General features: G+C 43.4%; 1 protein-coding gene across 2 annotated transcripts in view; it reads right to left on the bottom strand.

The window, feature by feature from the left end:
- LOC106653490 (beta-1-syntrophin) overlaps nucleotides 1-21533 on the bottom strand; it is a 304966-nt gene that overhangs the window by 32900 nt on the left and 250533 nt on the right. The window lies entirely within an intron of this gene.

Raw genomic sequence — 21533 nt, 5'->3', positions numbered from 1 at the left:
CGTGTATAGGAGACGCTGAAGCACAGACGTCGATGGGTGGCGCGCTTTTTTCGTAACTCATCCACAAACACGCGCACAAGCAAGCAAGCGAGCAAGCTCATGCATAAACCGAAAGAGACAGAGAGAGAGCGAGCTTGCACACACGCTTGGTTATCTTTTCGCGCTCGTTTCAATCTCTCCTTTTTTTTCTCTCTCTCTCTTTCCTTTCATTCGCCCACTATAACTCCCTTCACGAGAACTTCTTTCTTGTTTATCCTGCGCATTTACATCTCTCTCTCTTGCTGCCATCGTTTGGCCATTGTTTTCTTTCAGCCGTGTAACGTCGCCCACTGCTACTGCTGCTGCTGCTGCTGCTCTTTTGCTATGGGCTATACCACGTATATACTCTTATGGTAAGCGAGACCTCTGTCTCTCTGTCTCTCTCTTTTTTTATCATTATAATTATTTTTGATGCAGCATCGCACAGCAGCTCGGTATTGTGCGCATGTGGTATGTATGTCGTTGGCCTTTTCTTTTATTTTCCGCGTGTCTTCGTCGTCGACGTCGTATAATAAAAAAAAAACAGAACACGAATTCGTCCGCGGCGGAAAAAATAAAATTGTAACAACGAATGCATGAATTTTTCATAGAGCGACAAAATGCGTTATCATTCCTGGGTTTTTTTTTTCGTCCCTTTGTCTTTGCGCTCGGTACGTATATAGGTACTGTATGGTAGTAAGCGCAAATTCATCCACCGCCGAGTCAAATGTTTTTCTCATTTTGACGTGTCAGAGAGAAAGAGAGAACCTCGACTCGACTCTCGTGCAAATACCCGAGCTCTTGTCTATAACACATCCTTTAATGGCGCTAAAGGCAAACTATTTGCTCGAACGTAGCCATACATAACGTCTAGAACCGAGAGAGAGCATATTACTACTACTCGTGCTTGCGAGTCAAGCGCTGCGGGAGTGATTTATCGCTCGGTGAGCTCTACTGCTGCTGCTGCTGCTGCTGCTGCTGCCGGTTGAAACACAGACAAATAAGCCGGAAAAAAGATGGAAAATATAATTTACTTTTTTTTGCTCTCTATCAAAGTGGAGAGTGTATAAAGATGGCCTCCATGATTTCACTCGCTTGAATAATTGATAAGATAAAAGCAACCGACGCAGCAGCAGTAGCAGCCGTCACCGACCCTCGCGCCTACACAGTCGGCTTTTTATTCTCTCTCCGAGTTGTAAGAAAATTTGAAGATGCAGCGCGAACGATCAGCTGCAAATAAAGTTTCTCTTTTATACGCTGGAGACCCGTATTTTTTCCTCGCACACACAAGATGTTCGCAGCTTCCTCTCTCTCTCTCTCTCGCCTCGTAAGTAGCGGCGCTGGTGGCGAAGGTATGAAAAACTCTTAATCGTATTTTTTTCCCTTTTTTTTTACAATGCCTTGTGCCGTATAAAACCGCCCCTCCCGGTTGATAACGAGCTGATTTCGAAGGGATACACGAATGGTCTTCCGCGCGCGCGCGATGATGCGAGCGGATAAAAAATATTTCTTGGTGCATAAAAAAAAAGGAAAGAAAAAAAAGGAAAGAAAGAAAGAAAGAAAAGTAGTATAAGGGTTCATATACGAAGGGAAGGAAGACCGAAGAAATAGGCATCGTGAAAAAAAAGTTTTCGCGCGCGCAGACATTAAAATCAATGTGAAAGTTTTGAAGAAGTTCATCGCGCGCGCGCGCGCGCTCTGAACTGCGCTGAAATGAATACTTCTCTTCTTTATTATTATTATTTTTTTTTTCTTCCCTACTTTCTTTTCTTTCTCTCTTACCCTTTTGCCTAGATATATATAGATCCGAGAAACGCGAATGTAAGGCACGCGCGGGACCTTTCAGCCGATATAACGCAGTTGCACGATTGTGTATTACACCGCGCTGAAAACTTTTTGTCTTCGGGCTAAAATTAAACGTGCATCGCTTCGAATATGCCTACTAATATAATAAGACTCGTGTTATTTTAGCGAGTGTATAACTCAAAGCCACCGCGCACGTAATATAGTCCGAGACACGAGTCGAGAGAGACAAGCGAGCTTCATCATCGTCATCGTCGTCGTTGGTGTTGTGCGACAGGGGGGAATGATGTTTGTGTATACACACGTATCTATGGCGCAAGAGAGAGAGTGAGAGGATATATCTTTCCCTAGCTCGCTCGTCATCAGCAGCAGCAAGCCTCGTCGTCGTCGTCTTTGCATAAATGCCGCAATCAGTTTGGTCCGCGTATACCGTAGTAGCTAGGCTAGTGGATATATAGCGCCAAAATTCGCACGTCAAAGGACACGCCAACGCCGACACTGCTGCAGTTCGAGGCTTACATATATACGTACGTGTGCGTATATAACGTAACTACACTCGCTCGAAGGGTCAAGAGAGAGAGGAAAGGAAGCCTCGACTCGCTCGAATTCGCCCGCCGTGCGCTGCATGCACTAATGACGTGAAGCGTGCGCACATGCGTTACTGTACAGCTCGGTGCCTCTCTACACGTTACTCCATATACATACATGCGCCATGGCTTCAAGGCTGTTTACACGGTAAACCTTGCGAAGCGCAGATATGCGGCTAAGATCACACGGGTTAGTACTGCTGCTGGTACTAGCCCCCGCCGCCGCCGCCCTAGAGTTATGTGTACATTATCGCTCGCTCTCATCGCGCGCGCGTATCATTTCGCGGTGCTGCGGCGCTATAAGTGAACGCATTTAATATAAGCTTGCGAGCTTCCTGTACCCGAACTCGTTGAATCAGAAATAAGTCGAGCGCTGTGGCTGCTGCTGCTGCAACGAGTAGACAAGAGAGAAAGAGACGCACGAGGCATGTCGAGGCGCGCAGAGGCATATCGTATCGTAGTATACTCCTTGTGTTGTTGCTTACAAGACGGCGCGCAGGGCGTAATGCGATTTAGCCCAAGACTAGCTACTACCCTACTATAGGAGCGTTATCTCCTCGAAGCCTTGAGCGACACTGTAACACGGAACAGCAGCGGCAGCGGCAGCTCTCTGACAAGCTTGATACACACAGACGCCGCCGCGCGAGAAGCTATAAGCCGGGAGGTAGTAGCTGCAGCAGCTACATATAGGATGCACACTGGCCCTGTGTTGTGCATCTCCCGCGCCCAACCGAATTACCATGGCGCTGTGTATAATATGCCGAGGGACTTTGTCGCGCCCAGTCCACAAGCCTCGTCTGACAAAATACAGATATTTTCACTCGAAACGACGCGTACAGCAGCGGCATACAGTGGGATTTGTGCGTCGACGAAAAATCGATTTTTATACATTATATTATTGTACACTTTGCGCGCAGCGGGCACAAAAGCACAATAGTTATAAAGTCGCGCGGGGACGACGAGCATCTCGCGCGAGTAATTATTCCGCGAACGTATATCTAAGCCAGCCGCGAGTCGTTAAGCAGTAACGAGTGGTAATGCGACCTCGACTGTATATACGGTATATACCGGATTTGTCAGGGAGTGTATACGACGTTATATGTATACATAAACTTTCGACAAAAGATGTACGAAGTAGCTTATATACGACTGTTGCGCGGCTGACTGTGACTCTCTGCTGCTGGTGACTGCGCAGTTTTTCGCGTTGACGTATATAATTAGGTGCTCGAGTGCGCGAGCGATGATCGATGACTGAGAATTGTCGTCGTCGTCGTCGTTGGGACTTGACCATTAGTGCGATACACGTATTTTGTATATAAAAATTATTCACCCCTGTCGAGCCGAAGTATACTTGTTTTTACATTTATATACGAGCCGAATCGAAAAGTAAAGGTACGAGAAAACGTGACTTATCGTCGGGCTTCGTTACATCGCAGTAACGACGACGACGACGACGACGACGACGACGAGACAGAGAGGCAGAGAGAAAAAAAAGAAAGAAACAGCAGAGCTCAGGCGAGAAGAAAAACTTCTTATTCTTTTCTCCTGACCGAGACGATTTTTCAAGTTTCGTCTCGACCTTCTCCCTCTCTCTCTCTCTATCCGCGCGTGTGTGTAAGTGTATAATATGCACGCACACGAGGGTAGTTGTATACACCCTCGGCAGTTATTATATTATGTCAAGCGCCCATTAGCCTCGCTCTAAACGGATGACTTGACCGATGTATAATTACGCGTACCTCGACGAATGATGAATTGAAAAATAGTATACCTACGTTTCTGTTTTTTTTTCGCTTACTCACTCTAGATATTTCCCTTCACTCGCATCGTTCTTACGCTCCCGTGAAATTGCCATGTATACGTTTACTCACCTGGAACAGAGAAAAATAAGACAAGTTATTAGCATGGCTTTTCTCCTTCTGGCTTTTTTATTTCGCGTTTAACGACTGCCATATAGCTCCGAAAACTTTTTTTTTCTAGAAAGAACACGTATATAAATCACTGTATAGAGAAGAAATAACAACGAAAAGAAAAAAAAAGTAGTACAAAAAATATAATAACAATCCCGGAGAACGTTTGTCATTCGATCTCTCCTGGCCGAGGCCAAGGTAAAGAGGGACTTGGCATTTTTCTCTCTTTCTCGCTGTATGCGCGCGTGCGCGTTGAGAAAGTAATAGGGATTGAACAAAAAACTAACGAGGGTCAAAAAGTTTCTTAACAAGAGGCGAGTGTCTGTCTTACGGATCACTGGAGCAAACTTTATGCGAATCTTCTTTTCTTATTTTTTTTTTCTGTCCTCTCCCTTCTTTCACGTGGAATATTGCTGCTATCCATGGTGTGTCCGCACACGCGTGATTTTTGTATCGTTATTATATTTTTTGTTCTCGCTTTAATAACGTCTTTATTCGCTCGCACTTGGAGATGCAAAAAGAATATGAAATTAATGGCCCTGTCGTCGTCGTCGTCGTCGTCCAAGTCAAAAGTCCATCGATCAAGTTTATAGTCGTTGGTACACGCGTTCCGTGTATACGATGAAAACGTCGAACGGCTCGCAATTCATTTCTGCGGGCAGCCGTGATTGGGAAATTTTTTTTCTTCGTCTTCTCCCTTTTTTTCAGTCATATTTCATATCGAGAGAGAGATTTTCCTTTTAAAAACGGCTAATCATGCCGTTACTACTATACAATATAAGTGGGAGGGGAAAAAAAAATAATCGCTTCGAACCGCGTGTACACGCGGGATATCGGTACAAATTTTTGAATGTATAAAATGATAAATCAAGTGTATCGAGATCGCAATGGGCAAAGGAAAAAGAAGAAAAAAAAGAAAGAAAGAAGGATCCAAGTGCGCAAAGCGTATTTGAAAAGTCAGCAGGAAAAGAAAGGAAATATCGCAATATTCTTTCCTACATTTTTTTCTCTCTCTCCATAACGTACGTATAAGAACGATGACTTTTCCGAGCCTTATTTATCCGTACGGAATAAACATCAACATTGTGTCTGCGCGAGGAGGAGTTCCACCATTACGCGGGCTTTATCAAGCATAGATAGAAAATGTGTATATATGGTTTTATCGGTAACAAATATTGATACCATGTTTGTGCTTCGGTAGCACGACGACGTTGACCGTAATAACGATACATACATATAACGTACACACAACACAGACTTGACGAGTAATCGGACGATTGAGCCCGAAGACACTCGTTTGTATAAATACACGAGAAATTGCGCCCGTGAGTTATCGAAACGATCAAAAGGACAAACAAATAACCCCCCTTTCCCAAGAGCTTGCGCGGTTATATACAAGGAGATCATCGGGTGACAAATCTTCGTGTCTACGGGACGCGCGCGCATTTCCTATCCTTTACATCCTTAACTTTCCGCGAAATAAAGACGTCCACCATCGGAGTTATAGCTAGGTGCGCAATCACATCGTCGTCGGCGTCCTTCGAGAACAATAAGGTCGTTTAAAGGATTAGAGCTAATTCATCCCTTAAACACAACTGCGCGCTCTGTAAAAAAAAAAGAAAAAAATTAACCGCTGACTGCACACAATTCTTTGCTTGGCTCCGATCCTTTCATTTCATTTCACCCCGGCCGCGTCTTTTCTCTCTCTTTTTATTTTCTTCTTGCGGCGATCGTGAAACATCGCGGCTTCTATATAGCTCTCTTTCTCTCTCTCTCTCTCTCGTCGATGGATGATCGAACTGGGAGTAGTTATAAAGAGAGCTTCGAAGAAAACAATGGCTTTTACCGCGCGCGCGAAACCCGTGCGGCGACGGCGACGGCGGCAAGAAAGAGAACTTGAGTGTGTATATACAATGTGTATACATGTATATACGACGCCCGCAGGCTTTGGTTCAGTAAACTATACGTACATATAGCTGGCTCTACACTCGAAGGTCTTCCGTTCCACCGTATTAAGCCCCACCTTCTGCCACGCGTATTCTTCGAATTAATTTTATTGCCCGCGTCGAGGGCTGTTGTTGCCGTTGTTGTATATAATCGAGCAATCAGTGCCCTTACGGTTTTTATCTCAAACTCGACGCGTTTCGATCGAAGCAAAATTGAGAAAAAATTGATAACTAATTACTCATAGGATATAATTTTGCGATTCACACCGCTTAAAATGGCCTTGAATTTTCGGGACATTTTAATGCAACATGCAGACCGTAGAATTTCGTGCCGAATTGTACGCTCGCAGGCGAACCTGCATCGGTAGGCGGGCTATTTTTAATTAACAATTAGTCAGCCGACACATTAATTTCCGACTCGTCTGTTGCGGTGTTTTGCCGAGCGCTGCTGCTGCTGGCAGTCTGTATCATGGCTGAATATAGGCTGGTCAAGGTAGTAAATGCAAATACCTCTCTGGCCTGTGCGCTGGATGCGGAGTGCGAGTGAAAGAGAGAGAGAGAGAGAGAGAAAGGCACGGTGCGAGCGAGCGAGAGACACGGGTCAATTGATTGAATTGACTTGGCACACACACACATCGGTATATAGTTTCTACCATTTACGAGTCTATACGTGTATTCTCTGTCTCTCTGTACTTCGCGGCACAGAGAGAGCGCATTTATATATACGCGAAAACGCAGATACACTTGTATCTATATGTGCAGGTGCGTGTCTGTGTGTAAACCTGCTACTGTCGCTTCATTAAGCCACGCGGCGCGTATATAGCGAGCCTCGTCGAAACGACAATACACATAGGCGCGTACATATATCGAGGCCAGGCGATCGGCTACAGCGGCTTCGCGATTTTATGTGTTGCGCAGCGCACACACACACACGCACATGACTGCATTGCACACGCGCTTGTATTGACGCAGAGAGGACCGTATCTACTATATAGCAGTAGTAGGTAGCCGGAGATTGACTAACGAAATCGCGCGATATGTGTGTGTGGCTTGCAAGCTCTATATATATACGTGTATATATATAGAAACTACCGGTACACGCGCAACATATATATGCGTACGTTTCGAGTGCCCCGATGTATATGTATATGTCGCCTTGCTTTACGCGCGTACACACACGTAGTAGAAAAATAAAAGGGAATATACGCGGAAGAAGTGTCGCTGGGACAAATTTTTACCTAACCCAATGCCGGGGGTAAATAATAAAAATAAAAAAAAATAAAAAGAAAATTTTTCCCTCCTTTTTTTTTTGGTTGGACGATGTGAATTTTTTACGCATACAGCAGCAGCAGCAGCAGCAGCGTAGCTAGCGTACACACGCACACACAACTCTGTCTCTTTCTCTCTCTCGATCTCGTTTACGGAAGGATGAAAATAAAAAGGGGGATTTCTACGGTGAGGTAAAGAGAATTTGTGGACTGCGTTGTGGGAAAAGGGTGTGCAGTGTGTAGGGTCAACTATGCAATTGGAGAGTGCTTGGGCAGCAGCAGCAACGACCACACCACCAGTCACCGGCAGCAGTAGTAGTTTCTCCCTTTATATATACCTATGTGTATGTACCCTCTCTCTCTCTCTTTTTACGGGGGCTACTTTGTGGGCTGTCTTTCTCTCTCGAAATCGAAGCTTGCGTTTATTAGGCAAGTCCTCTCTCTCTCTCTCTCTCTCTCTCTCTGTCCGGGCAAAGCTCGGGCTCGGGCTCGCGCGCAAACACTCGAATACTCGTGCTTTTTGACTTTGACAGTTATTTTCTTGACGCTTCGTCGTAGTCGTAGTCGCCGTAGTCGTCGTAGTCTGTGCCGTTACCTCTTATGTGTTTCCTTTTGTGTTTTTTTTTCTCGCTCTCTCTCTCCTTCGCTCGCTTTTCTTTTAAGATTGCTACTGCTGCTGCTGCTGCTGCTGTGCTTCTTCCGCACACCCTATCGCAGAAACTAGTTTTATTCGTCTGCTGCTGCTTTGAGCTTGAAATCGTCTGAAGTGTCTCTCTCTCTCGCGCGCTCTTTTATGAACTGCTCCAGCAGCAGCAACCCGCTTCTTGATGAAGCGACATGTCAATTGAGAAGAAAAATTGAAAAGAGCTTGGGTTTGCTCTTTTATTATTTCATTTTTTCCCTCACACTCTTCGTTTTTTTTTTCTCCCTCTCTTCCGTACGTCCATTATACATTTGTCTTGGAATTTCTTTTCTTTATCTGTTTTACTCTCTCTCTCTCTTTCTCTCTCTCGAGTAATTGACAGTGACCAATTGACGTTAACAAGGGCGCGCGCGCGAACAACTGCTCTCTCAGTCAGTCGGTCTCTCTCGCCTGCAGTTGCTGCTGCCGCTGCTGCTGCGCGTTTTGTGCGCGATCAATTGGCTCGACGCGTGAGTGGAGAGAGAGCGAAAGAGAGAACGATAGATAAAGCGGGAAAGAAAAGCGCTCATTAACAATTATCCTCGTTAAATTGTCCGACGGGAATTTCATTTAATTTTAACGATGGAAAAAGCTCTCTCTGTCTCTGAAAATGTAGTGGAAAGAATGGCGTGTGCGCGCGTATGTCGGAGGTGCGAAAAAAAAAAGAAAAAAATATTTCTCTTTAGCAGTATAGACTTTGCGTTATATGCACCGAGAATATATCGCGCTCGCGCAAGAGAGGGAGAGAGAGAGAAAAAATGATAAACACGTATGTGCGCACGAAAAGACAGGGCAAGTAATTTCGCCACACACGCGCGAGTGTACCGTATTTATGCTTTAAAAGGCTCTCTCTCTCTCTCTCTCTTTGCTGGCAGGGGTCGGGGGAGGAGGAGGAGGAAAAAAAGTTTTTCACGCTTTACGCGCGCTCACCTTTTAAAAGGCTTTCGCTGCAGTGTACGTACGCGCGCGTTCGTTCGTAATTTTTGGTTATTTCAAAAAGTACCAACGCGCGGCGCGGATCAGGCAACAAATGTGACCTCTCCATACATATAGCTAGTATACGCGTATAACGTATGAAAATTCGCGCGCCGAGGCGCTTTCAAATAGATTGTTGCGCAAGCTCAAGGGGGAGGAGGAGATGGTCGTACGTCTATATATACGTACACGCACGCGTTTGAAAACCGAGTTTTAATTAAAAAGACGCGAAACGTACGTGCACTGCAGCTGTATATAGCTATAGAATCTAGCTCTGCAGTACAGCTGCCGAGGGATGTGCGCGTAGGTTATCAAGAAGCGATTTTTCTTAAAAATCTCGTTTTCGCGAAACGATCTATCTCTCTCTCTCTCTCTCCGGGAGAAAAAGAGATAGAGAGAGATATACCGGGGATCTCGCGTCATACGCTAGCTAGCTGGTGCACGTACACGATGAGATAGAAAATTCGTTGCGCGAAATATAGGGAACCGGTGGGAGAATAAAAAAAAAAAAGAATAACAGCGCTGCGGTGTCTGACAAATTTTTCTCACTCGCTGGCGCACACACACACAAAACTCACTTATTCTTTTTCGCCGACCGAGACCTATTCATTCGATGCAGCGCTCGACGCGTTGTATATACAGCGTGGCAGATACGTATCTCGCTCGCGAGGAAGAAAAATCAAAAACTAGTGTGTTACGCGGAGGGTGGGAAGGGGGAGGTAGCGTATATATTTCTTCGTTTCGGCTTCATTCATCGAAACTTGATGGATACAATATATATACCATATATGGCGCGCGTACACGGCACAATAACTTTTGATATTAAAGAAATCAACGCGCGGCTATAGCATCGAGTGAAAACGAGAAATGTGTATTCTATATATAGAGAGAGAGAGAGAGAGAAGAAATCAACCGTTGCGAGAAAATCCGACGCGCGCGGCCCGGGTAACACAAAGGAGAATGGAAAATCTCGATCGCGCGCGAGACGTGAGGATTTTCCACCCGTACTATATATACGATCGAACAAAGAATAAATCCGTGCGTTATTGTATCCAGGTGAAATTATCGAGTGTATTATATACAACGCGACTATGGTCCGTATCCCGATAAGCGATACATTACATATATACAGCGGATGAATCAATCAGCAGCTATATATAGGAAGTATGATATATACATTTTTCTTCGTTTCGCGAATGCGATATAATGGATTTTATCGTTGAGCCGGGGCGCGGTGCGTCACGCGCGGAATAAAAAATTGAAAAATAAAGGTAAAATACGAATGAAACAGTAAGTACATATCTACCGTAGGCACCGTAGGAAGCGATCAGCAGCCCCCATGTATACGAACTCTGCGCGCGGGCTCGGATAAAATTTTTGTTTCGACAACTTCTCGGCTATTGTGTGTGTGTGTGTGTGTGTGTGTGTGCGGCGAGCAGCAACCACGTCGCGAAGGCGAAGCAGGAAGTGAATTATCATGCAAATAGCCGGGGTCCGCTTCGCGGACCATTAGCTTAATCGCGCGCGCGTGGTGTATAGCGCCCAGGCTCGGGGTATTCCTACCTCCCTCCTTCTTTCTTTTTCTTCGCTTTTTTTTTTGTCCTCTTCTCTCTCCGCGAGCTTCTTTCAATACGAGTCGAGCGCCTGCAGCCGAACTCGCTTCTTCATCCCTCCTTCTCCTCCTCCTTTCTTTATTTTTTGCGTTATCAACCTATTGTCCGCGAAAACAGAATTGCGCCAATTTATATACTTATTTTCGCTGTGGCGGTACGCTCGCCATATAGCTGGAGCACTCGGGCGCGTATAAAGAGATTTCTTTTGTCAAAACGATCGATTTGCATAATATCGCGCGTATAATTTCACTCTCTGTCTCTCTCGCTTGCACTCGCGTAGAAAGTAGGTGTACTCGCGAGGCGCGAGAAAAGCGATTCTCATCTATATATAAAACATCCTATCCGACAATTAATTTTCCCTTTCCCTTTTTTTCTCAGCCACTTCTTCTTCTATCTCTCTGTCTCGCTCTTTCGCGTACGTATACGCTTCGAATCCTAAATAAACAAGCATTACCTGGCACTATAACGGCAGTGTGGCAGCAGCAACGAATTCCTATATAGTAGTACAGCCCTACCCCGTTACCTGTGTGCAAGTCACAAATAAGCTTAACCACTGGCAATTTTCCCTTTCTCTCTCTCTCTCTCTTTTTCCTCTCTCCAACCTCGGATGTTATACCTGGCACATGCACACACTAGCTTTCGAGATTTATCGATTTTGCTCGTATTATACAACACGCTCGCTACGCGTTGTTATTTTATTCTTCCTCTCCTGCTTCTTCTTCTTCTTCTTCTTTTCCTTCTTCTACTTCTTCTCTCTTGCTCTCCCTCTCTCTCTCTGTATAAAAATGTTTTTTTCCATGAATACAAATGTGCTGCACACGCACTACTTGGCGCGGCGCTTAGCGCAAAATGTGTCTCGAGTAGGTTTTGAACCGCGCTACACGCTATACGTATACGCATAGACACGTGTTTTTCCTTTATTTTGCTTTCGCGCGCACGCTTATTTTTCCTCTCTTCTCTCACTCGTTGTTTCTGTTCTTCTTTTTCTTCTTCTTCTTTTTTTTTAGTCGTCGTCGAGCTTGATACCCGTGAATACAAGCGAGGAATAATTCGCTGTATACGTATACAGTACGAGATTCTATTGGAGCTTTGGGTTGGCGCACGTGCCGCCACCACCGAGCTTCCCTCTCTTTCTCTCGAGCTATCTCGAGCTTGAACAAAATGATGTGTGCGCGTTACGTTAGGACGAAATCAAAGCTCATGTATAGTAATATACGCGAAAGCTCGTGCTTTTATAAATGTATCGCCGATCCGCGACGGTATTTTTCACGCGCGGCTTCCGAGTTCATTTTGTTTTTTCTCTCTCTTTCTCCCCCCTCGCCCTCCCGAGTCTCTTCTCTCGAGCTTAGCTGTGCCATTCTTTTTCTCTATTTCTTGCGCAGTCAAATCCCGCGTGGAGTAATAACATTAGAAGCTCCTCGACGAGGCTGCTTCGAGACGAAGCTAGAAAAAGTTTCTTTTACCTCTCTCCCTCTCTCTGCCCCCCGCTCGCTCGCATGTGCTAAAGCTCCGAAAAGTTTAAATGGCCAAAGGTCCAAGGAGAAGAGGAGACAGGTACGGGTGTACGCGCGCCAGACTGTTGTTATTTACCGAAAAAGCGAGTAACGAATGACTTAAGGAAAAGGCCAGAAAAAGCCCCGTAAACGAACACACACACACACCCCGAAAAGCTATAAACGTTTTATCTTTTTCGCTCGTTTTCTCGCTCGCGAAGAAGAGAGAGAGAGAAGTCGCGGGGCTACGGGGCGAAGAAGTAAGAAAAAAAAACACAATTATCTCGGGTCTTGAAAACGGCCTTGGTGCGCGCGCGAGCACAAGAAGAAGGAGCGAACGACACATTATATAGACTAGTTTTAACCTATACAGCTATACAGCTGTATATGTATGGGTTATACGCTATTCAAGACGTTTCTTTTTATGCACGCAGCCCAAAGAGGAGCAATAGTGATGGGTTTTCTTCTCCTTTTAGCGGAGCTTATCTGCGAGTGCTGTAACTATTATATCCGTGGGTGGCCACACGGGTTATCTAGTGTATATATGTTGTATATGACTGCGGGAAGCCGTAAATTTCACCGTTAAATATTGCCCTTTGACAAATAACGCGATATCGTAATAATAACAGCAGTAATGTTTTTGTTGCAAATGTATGCACGACTCATAATACACGCGGGGAGTTGTACTATTAATGTTCTACACGCCCGCGGATAACAGCTTCGCGAATCACAAATGATGATTGTCGCTCTCTCTCGCGCGCGCTGCACTAATGGGCTAATTTACCTCGATATATACATCGATATTATACGCGGACGCGCCACATATAGGACTTCTTGTCGACGCGCACGCGTATTGTATAATATGGGACATTAACAATTAAATGACTATCTCTATCTCTATCCCTCTCCCTTTATATATCTATCGCTCTCTATGCAACGCGCGATATAGCTCGCGATTAATCGGGCGAAAGTATAGGCGCGATGGGTATTAGCCAAATGAGAGAGAGAGAGGTATTACCCTCCCGCGCGCCGTTTCCGCTAATGCGCGTGTCGTCGATACATTTGTATATATCCTGAAATCAGTCGGAATAGCATACGCATATAGCGGCATCGACTATAACGAGCGTATCGTAAATATTATGCGCATCGAGTCGGGCAGCAAAAACGATATTCCCCTCATTGGTGACCCCGTTTTTAGACGATATCCGTTAAAATCAGATATGATTTTCATACCACTACTTTACTCTCAATCCGTTAGATCATCGATCAAAAAGTTTCCTTCGATTCTCAACCAAAATTTTCAGCATCGCTCATACATACGTACGGTGATGCGCTTGTGTATCTCCGAACGCCGATAGTGCACTACGCAAACCGCACGTAGACGAGATATAGAAGCGCGATTCATGCAAATATAGCAGCGATAATAACCATCAGATTTCACCGTGCAGCAGCAGCAGCAGCTTGTATACATACACAATTGCAATATAACATCATCGTTGCCCCTCTGTTGTTTCAGCAGCAGCTAGCAGCTAGCAGCTCTCCGACTATGTCAGTTTATCGCTCTCGCGATATCGAACAATTGAATGGCGATTCCTCAGGGGAGCGATAGAGCAGCGCTGCTCTAGCTGCTGCTGCGCGCGCGAGCGCCACTTCGACTGCTGCTGCTGTTGCTTCTATATATACATACAGTGTATATGGATATTTACAAGCGTAGAGAGAGAGAGAGACTCTCGATATCCTGTCGAATTGTAATATCCATACGGTCGAAGTTCGGCGCTGCGCTGTTGTTGTGCCACGAGCTTTTGCACGCGCGCGCGCAACCGGCGATATTGCGTGTGTAAACACGGGCACCAGCTTTGCATCCTAGATTTCCCCGAGCTTTGTATACGTGTAATATCTGTGTACTACGAGACACGACTGTTCGTTCGCATCTGTGCATATATATGTATGTGTACCAGCGCGTGATCCAGAGCCGCTAACGATTTCGTCCCTCTCGTGTCACTCTACTGTACACCCCTTTTTCATCTCCCCTCGCTCTACCTCATACGCTAGTTATAACGGTTATGTGGTACACGATTTTGGGGCCAAAAGTTCAATGCTAAGCACAGCGTGCGACGCTACTATATAACTGTACACGTGAATTCGTCGATTCATCGAAAATTCGCTCGCGAGTCGAACGCCACTCGCCAATAACCACCGTACAGGGGNGGGGGGGGGGGGGGGGGGGAGCACTTGAATAATTTCGAATGCCGAATCATGGCGGTAATGGCCTTCCGAAGTTCCGCTGCCGCGCATACGGTATATAATGTATACAAAGAGCCTCGTTAAGCTTCGAAATCGAGGACGCGCGTCGCAAGCTCTCCTCCGCCGCGAGCAGTCTATACTTTACTACGCGCGTATTATATATTATACGTATCATGTACGCGGCCATCATCGTTGTATTTCGTATATACCTACGTGTGCGTCGTGGATGAGGACCAGTCGATACGTATATACTCGATCGCGCGACAATAGCGCGCATATACGGATCCTCGATGAAGCTTCCGGCTCGTGGCGATCCTCGCCATCGCCAGGGTATATGATTATCCTCGCGCGCGTGTATTACCATGCATGGTCGGTGGCGGTACATACAGGGACGAGACCAAAACCGGAAAAAAAAGAAAGAAAAATTCGTCGCGATCGAGTCGACGATTATCTCGCGAAAGCTTGTATTATCGTTGGTACAAGGACGTGTACGCGCGTGATAAAATTTCTCAAATGGCCCCCTCTGGCGCGCGACATATTTCCTCGCTGCCCTGCACACGTTTTGTCCCCCGCCAAGTGGCTTAAACGAATCACGCGCGAATCTCGACGAATATATAAGCAACGATAATGGAATCTGCGCGTTCTCCATCTCTCTCTCTCTCTCTCTCTCGGCGAAAGAAGAGAGAGAGAGAGTAGCGGGTGGCGAGCGCACGTTTCGCAATTACGCTCGTTACTTTCGTCTCTCTCTCTTTAAGGTTTATCTATGTATACGCGTATATGTCGCGCGCTACACCTATTGTTATACACGGGCGCCGGGCGTTAATATAACGATAATGGAATCTTTGCCATCGCTGATGGCGGCTTCGCGCAGCAATGCAATTACACAACCGAGCACGACGACGACGACGACGACGACAACGAGCGGTAGAGTATGTACATGCACGCGTACGCGAACGTTGTTATAATAAGCGCTGGACTGCCAACGTGGTGTACGGTAGACGCGAGCGGGCGAGGCGCTTGTTGTACAAAACTGCTGACACAATATTGCCCGGTAGAGAGAGAGACATTATGCTATTATTCTTGCGTAGAAGCGCTCGGCTACATCGGCTAATAGATTACTTTCTTGAGTGCAAAATTTTCCTCGATGGTTTTTTTCCCTCTCTGCATCGATCTATCGGCTGCATGGCGGTGTAGATATTAACGCGCCACGTTCGCAGACCGTTATGAAGCTTTTACACACGTGCTTAATGGCGAAATGAAATTTTTTTTTTTACCAAGAGAATTTAATAAATTGCATTCACTCAAGTGTTAGTGATGTATGTAAATATATGTTACCGGCAAAACTGTTGCATTGACACGAAGTGCAAGATTGACAACCGCCTCAGTTACGTATAGTATTTTTCATCATCGAGTGCAGGACACCAAATTCAAGATTTTCTCGCACAGCGTAACATTATATTTTTTCCTTCCTCATTTTGATTCCTCATTACGTCGGTCAAGACGCGTTGTAGTTCCTGCCAATTTTTGTTAATAAAATAATAAACGATCGAAACTCTTTGATAAAATTTGAAATGACCGACAGTTCAAAAGAACGAATGGAAAAAAAAGAATACTTCACCATAAACAATTAAATTGGACGTTCATCTATCTTTTTTGTATTGCGCAGTTTTTTATCATATAATTAATAGATAAAAATGTGTGACGTTTTATCGGACGATTGAACATTAGTAATTGTAAATCCAATGAATTATTACGAATATAAAACGATTGTTTCTTTATTTTTTTTGTATTTTTTCAGTTCATATTAGTACTAACATTATTTTTGAGTTTTTTTTTATCCTAGTCAATTAATTCAGAACAAGCAACACTGGGTAGTTTAACACACCGAGTCTACACTTGCAAATATCCGCTGGATTATGTAATGCAATTGAAAAATGGATACAAAAATACGTACATATAAATTTATTCGTTCTATCGTAGTTTAATTTTTGAAATATACACAATTGAAAATGTAACATACACAAGTGAAACAGATTTAGCTAAAATCTTGATAGTGAAATTGAGCATAATCGCTGCTGTGGCAAAACTCAATGAGCAAAACTCACGCGCTTGGCCCAACCAAGTTAAATCTTACCACGACAGTAACGACAACATCAATGATAACTGAAACTACGGATATTAATATTCTATTGCTACAATATTTATTGATTTATTTGCTGATCGGATTATTTTTTCAAAAGAAATGTCTGATCCGTGGCTGCTATACAAATGTCGTATAATTCTTTGATCTTTAGTTGACCGATAATTCTTTCACAGGTGCTCACTGACAGCCATGGGCTATTCTTTGAGAATAATTCCACTGCCCATTGCCGAAAAAATTTTCCTGTTAGTGTCTTGCACAGATACGTGATATACGCCCGTTCAGACTCGTTGCAGAGGCTCCACATTTCAGAGGTGAACTTGTCGTAGTCCTCAATCCTCAATATTCTCTCTGCCTTTTTAGATGGCAGTTGAAGAAAATCGTAGAGCGACAGGTTTGGCTTCACCATCTGCCATTTAGCAATCCTCATGAACTCTTGGTCGGTACGCAAACATTCGTCAAGATTCGCTGACTCATCGATTAATCCATACTTTGCGAATGTTTTCATAATCGTCACAGCGGCACATTGATTCAGTCTGTATCCCTTGCGTTCTAAGGATTTGACGATAGACATCATACGAAAAACAATTTTCTCGAGTGTACATCTCGTGGCGAAGTAATCCCTGTTGGGGAAAACGAAGTTAGAAACGTTAGCACCGTGATCCAAGAGTAAATCGACTGTATTCGACAAGAAATTCGCCACGGCCCATTGAAGCGGTGCCCGGCCCATTTTGTCCTTGGCATCGACCTGTACCGTCTGCTGATTGGCATTGTTGATCTCGAAAAATACCTTCACAAGTTCATCATGTTCCCCATCACCATCGTCTCTCTTGCAAATTTCATGAAGAGGAGTCGATCCTTTTTTATTGGCCAAGTTCGGATCTGCCCCGCTGTTCAGTAACAATTGTGTCATTTCTTTTTTATTACCAGACACAGCCAAATGTAGGGGTGTCCGACCCTTCTTGTCTCGGTAATTTACTTGTACCGGCTGACGCAATTCGTCACAGATCTTGAAGAACAGCTGCGCCAAATCAAAATCATTATCTGTCTCACATAAAACGTGCAGCGGTGTCGATCCTTTTCTATTGGTCGAATTCGGATCGGATCCTCGTCTTAGCAGTAATTTGACCAAAGTCTCGTGACCATAATGCAGAGCCAAATGCAGCGGTGTGTCGCCCTCTTCGTCCATGGCGTTGATTTGCGATGACTGATTGACTTCATCGTTGATCATTAAAAACTTCTGCACCAAGTTATCATCGTCGGTATAAGTGCAAATTAAGTGCAGGGGAGTCGATCCCTCCTCGCTGGCCAAATGTAGATCGGCACCTTTTCTCAGCAGTAATTCGACCAAACTCTTGTCGTAGTCGCGAGTCAGAGCATAGTATAGCGGTGTCCGACCCCTCTTGTCCACGGCGTTGACCTTCACCAGCTGGTTGAGCTCTTCGTTAATCTCGAAAAATATCTCCGCTAAGTAACGATACTTGCGATTTTCACAAATAATGTGCAGAGGTGTCCCTCCGCAGTGGCTGGCCAAATTAGGATTGGTTCCACTCCTCAGCAGCATTTCGACCACCGCATCATGACCTCCGATCAGAGCCAAGTGTAGCGGCGAGTTATCTATTTTTGGTACGAGGCAATTGGGGTCCTGCCCGAGCTCAAGAAAATGCTTCACGACATTTTCACATCCGCGCTCGCAGGCTATGTGAAAATGTGTATATCCAAATTCGTCGGTGTAATTCACATCGAATCTGTTGTAAATTCGAAAAAGACTTTCAATGACGGATTTGACAGCATGACGACGAACATAATGCAGAACAGTAGTGCGATAAATCAATGGCTTCCCTTCTTCATCTACTTTAGGCTCGTCTTTGTAGCCGGTCTTGATCACAAAAGCGATAAATGGATCTAACACAGACATAAACATATAGGTGAAAGAATTCTTCTTCACACTCTCGATGAGAAGCCAATCAATTTCTTCAGAACAAAACACGTCTCGGAGATCTGGAAGTTTGCCCTCCCAATTACTGATTATATAGTAAATTTGATGGAGAAAATCACTTCGTTCTTCTTCGTTCTCCCAATTTACCTTTTTTCGTGAGGACTTCAATTTTTCTAAATTGACTTTACCGAGATGATCCATGAATTCAGAATTGTAGTCATCGCTTTCGTCAATTTCGCTGTCGATACCGAATTCATCGTCGGAAAAATCCATCGGTCGGCACACTCACACACAAATACAGTCGGCTGTGATAAAAATATTTTTTTACTTTTTTTTTGACGAAAATCACTTGCTGCAGTCGAGACAAGTCTCTTTTTTTTAATGCTGCGGCGTCGTAACGTGTACTGAACTGAACGACTCGGCATGCGACAAGGCACTGATAATTGCGGATCTCATACCCGTTTGAGTCACCCACTTAAGCGATAATGTATAAACGTTTATCGCAAGACGTGATGTTTTGGGAAAGCGTTGACCGAAGCTGAATATTATTTCGCGGGTTAATACATGATTCTAAAAAAATATCACACTTGACTTTCGATTTACAATTGAGTGGGTACTGCTAAGAGCATTCAATATTTTATTTTATTTTAACGATTTCTTATTACGCACGATGCCTGATAATTCGCTCGAATTTATTGAAACGTTCGAATAATACGATTGCAGAATTATCTACGACGGAATGGGTTTGATAAAAAATAAAATGACCGAGTGATAAAAAAACAACTTAAAAAAGATAATAAATTTTTTCACTTATTAATAATTATTTTTTAATTTAAAACGAGCTTGTAAAGTCAGATCCATTGATTTTGTGTCGCACAATTTTAACGAGTAAATCAATACACGTAAAGAATTATCGAACCATTGGACATTCGTAATCTTATGTTCGAATAAATCAGACCAATTATTATAAAAAAAATTCGTATTTGATCGAAAATGTATGATAGGATTGTTAGGACGTTTTTTTTTATATAATGAAGATAAAGTAATATTTTTTGCTGTCGAGTTTCTCTGTACAGTGCGTTACCCCAAATAGCCTAGCAGCTACTTTTTGTCTTTTCTGAAAGACGGGAGCGTGTGTGTGCGAATGCGTGTATGTATGTGTAACTCGTTTTGCGCCGACGCGGATTCTTATATCACCCTATTGCATATTATAATTATAACATACAATGAAAAAAATTATGAAATGAATAAATGATTAAATTTGTAATGAAAATATAGAATAATTGCAAAAAGTAGAATTAATTTTATTAATTACTAATGTGACATTAATTGCGTCAGTAACGTAGGGAATCTGTGATCTAGGATCGATATGCCTCTGGTATAAGTAAACGGGAGATTGATTATGATTGTAGACGAAAAAAAATGATATCGAGTGGTGGTAATGGTCGTCACTGTAAATATAAGCTTTTTGATTTCTTATTACACCAGTCAAGACGCGTTTGGAAATCACACTAATTTACCGAAGCCTTCGTATATCACGATTGAATGATAATAAAATGATTAGCGATCGACTGGCTTTGATAAAATTCAAAATGATCGAAAGTTAATAAAAGCGAATGAAAAAAATAATACATTTCATCACAAACAATTAAATTGCAGGTGCGTCTATCGATTTTATATTACGTAGTATTAATAAGTTAATGAAAATATGTAAAGTTTGATCAAAAGATTGGGAATCAGTAATTCTAAACTCAATGAATTTTTTTTTAATTCATAATATCAGTACTTATATTATTTTTAATTATTTTTTTATCCTTGTCAACTAATTTATTTCGACATCAGATTGACAATTATCTGTCGATTTATAGAAAGCGATTGACGAAGATATGCAAACATGTATTGTATGTTAATTAATTCTTTCGATCGAAGCTTAATTGATGTAATTGAATTACATTGGGTTCAGTTAGAATCTGCCTATCCAAACGACGCTATTTTTTACGGAGGTAGAATCTTTTTCTGAGGCAGAAGGTGAAAATGTCTGCCCAATTAGCGAAGGGAAATAGAATATTCAATGTAACGTACACAAGTAGCGTATGATTTAGCTAAGATCTCGATAGCGAAAATAAAATTGCACTGCTGCTTTTGCAAAACTCAATGAGGAAAGCTCACTTGTTCTCCAATCAAGTTAAATCTTTCCACAAAAATAACGACAACTTCAATAACACTGTGAATCGTAGATTTTTTCATGTGTTGTTAAAATATTTGCTGATATGATTGTTAACCCGATGATTTGAAAGAACTGTGTCAAGCTTCGGTCAAGTAAAGCACACTTCTGCATTAATTCTTAGATATGTATATATGCATAAATTTGAAAGTCAATAAGATGAAAAAATTGCTACATATATTGAGTTTGTATTTATAAAGATTTCTTTATTTTACCGTATCATTTTCTGATATAACAATGACAAAATTACTTTCTTCGTTCCTAGCTTTGATCCGTAGCCGCCGCACATATTTCCCATAATTCCTTGATGTTTAGTTGTCCGATGAACATTTTACAGAAGCGCTCTGGCATCCATGGGCTCTTCTTTGAGAATAATTTCAGTGCCCATCGACGGAAAAATCCTATCGTTACTATCTCGCATAAATACCACATATCAGCCTCACACATCCGCCGCGAGGAGAGATCATCACTGAACTTCATATAGTTTTTAATTGGAAATAATTTTTCCGCCTCTTCGGGTGGCAGCTGAAGAAAATCGTAGAGCGATAGGCTCGGATTTACCATCTGCTCTTTCGCAATGCTTATGCAGTCTTTGTTGCTACAAAAATATTTGTGTTTGGCATGATCGACTGACTTTCTAAACAATCCACGCTTATCAAACAATTTTACGATCCCCATGACGGTTGCTTGG

The sequence above is a fragment of the Trichogramma pretiosum genome, unplaced genomic scaffold, assembly GCF_000599845.2.
Source record: "Trichogramma pretiosum strain Unisexual culture from Peru unplaced genomic scaffold, Tpre_2.0 scaffold35, whole genome shotgun sequence".
Classification (NCBI taxonomy): Eukaryota; Metazoa; Arthropoda; class Insecta; order Hymenoptera; family Trichogrammatidae; genus Trichogramma; species Trichogramma pretiosum.
The sequence above is the reverse complement of the archived record's forward strand: the minus strand, read 5'-3'. Positions and strand labels throughout refer to the sequence as shown.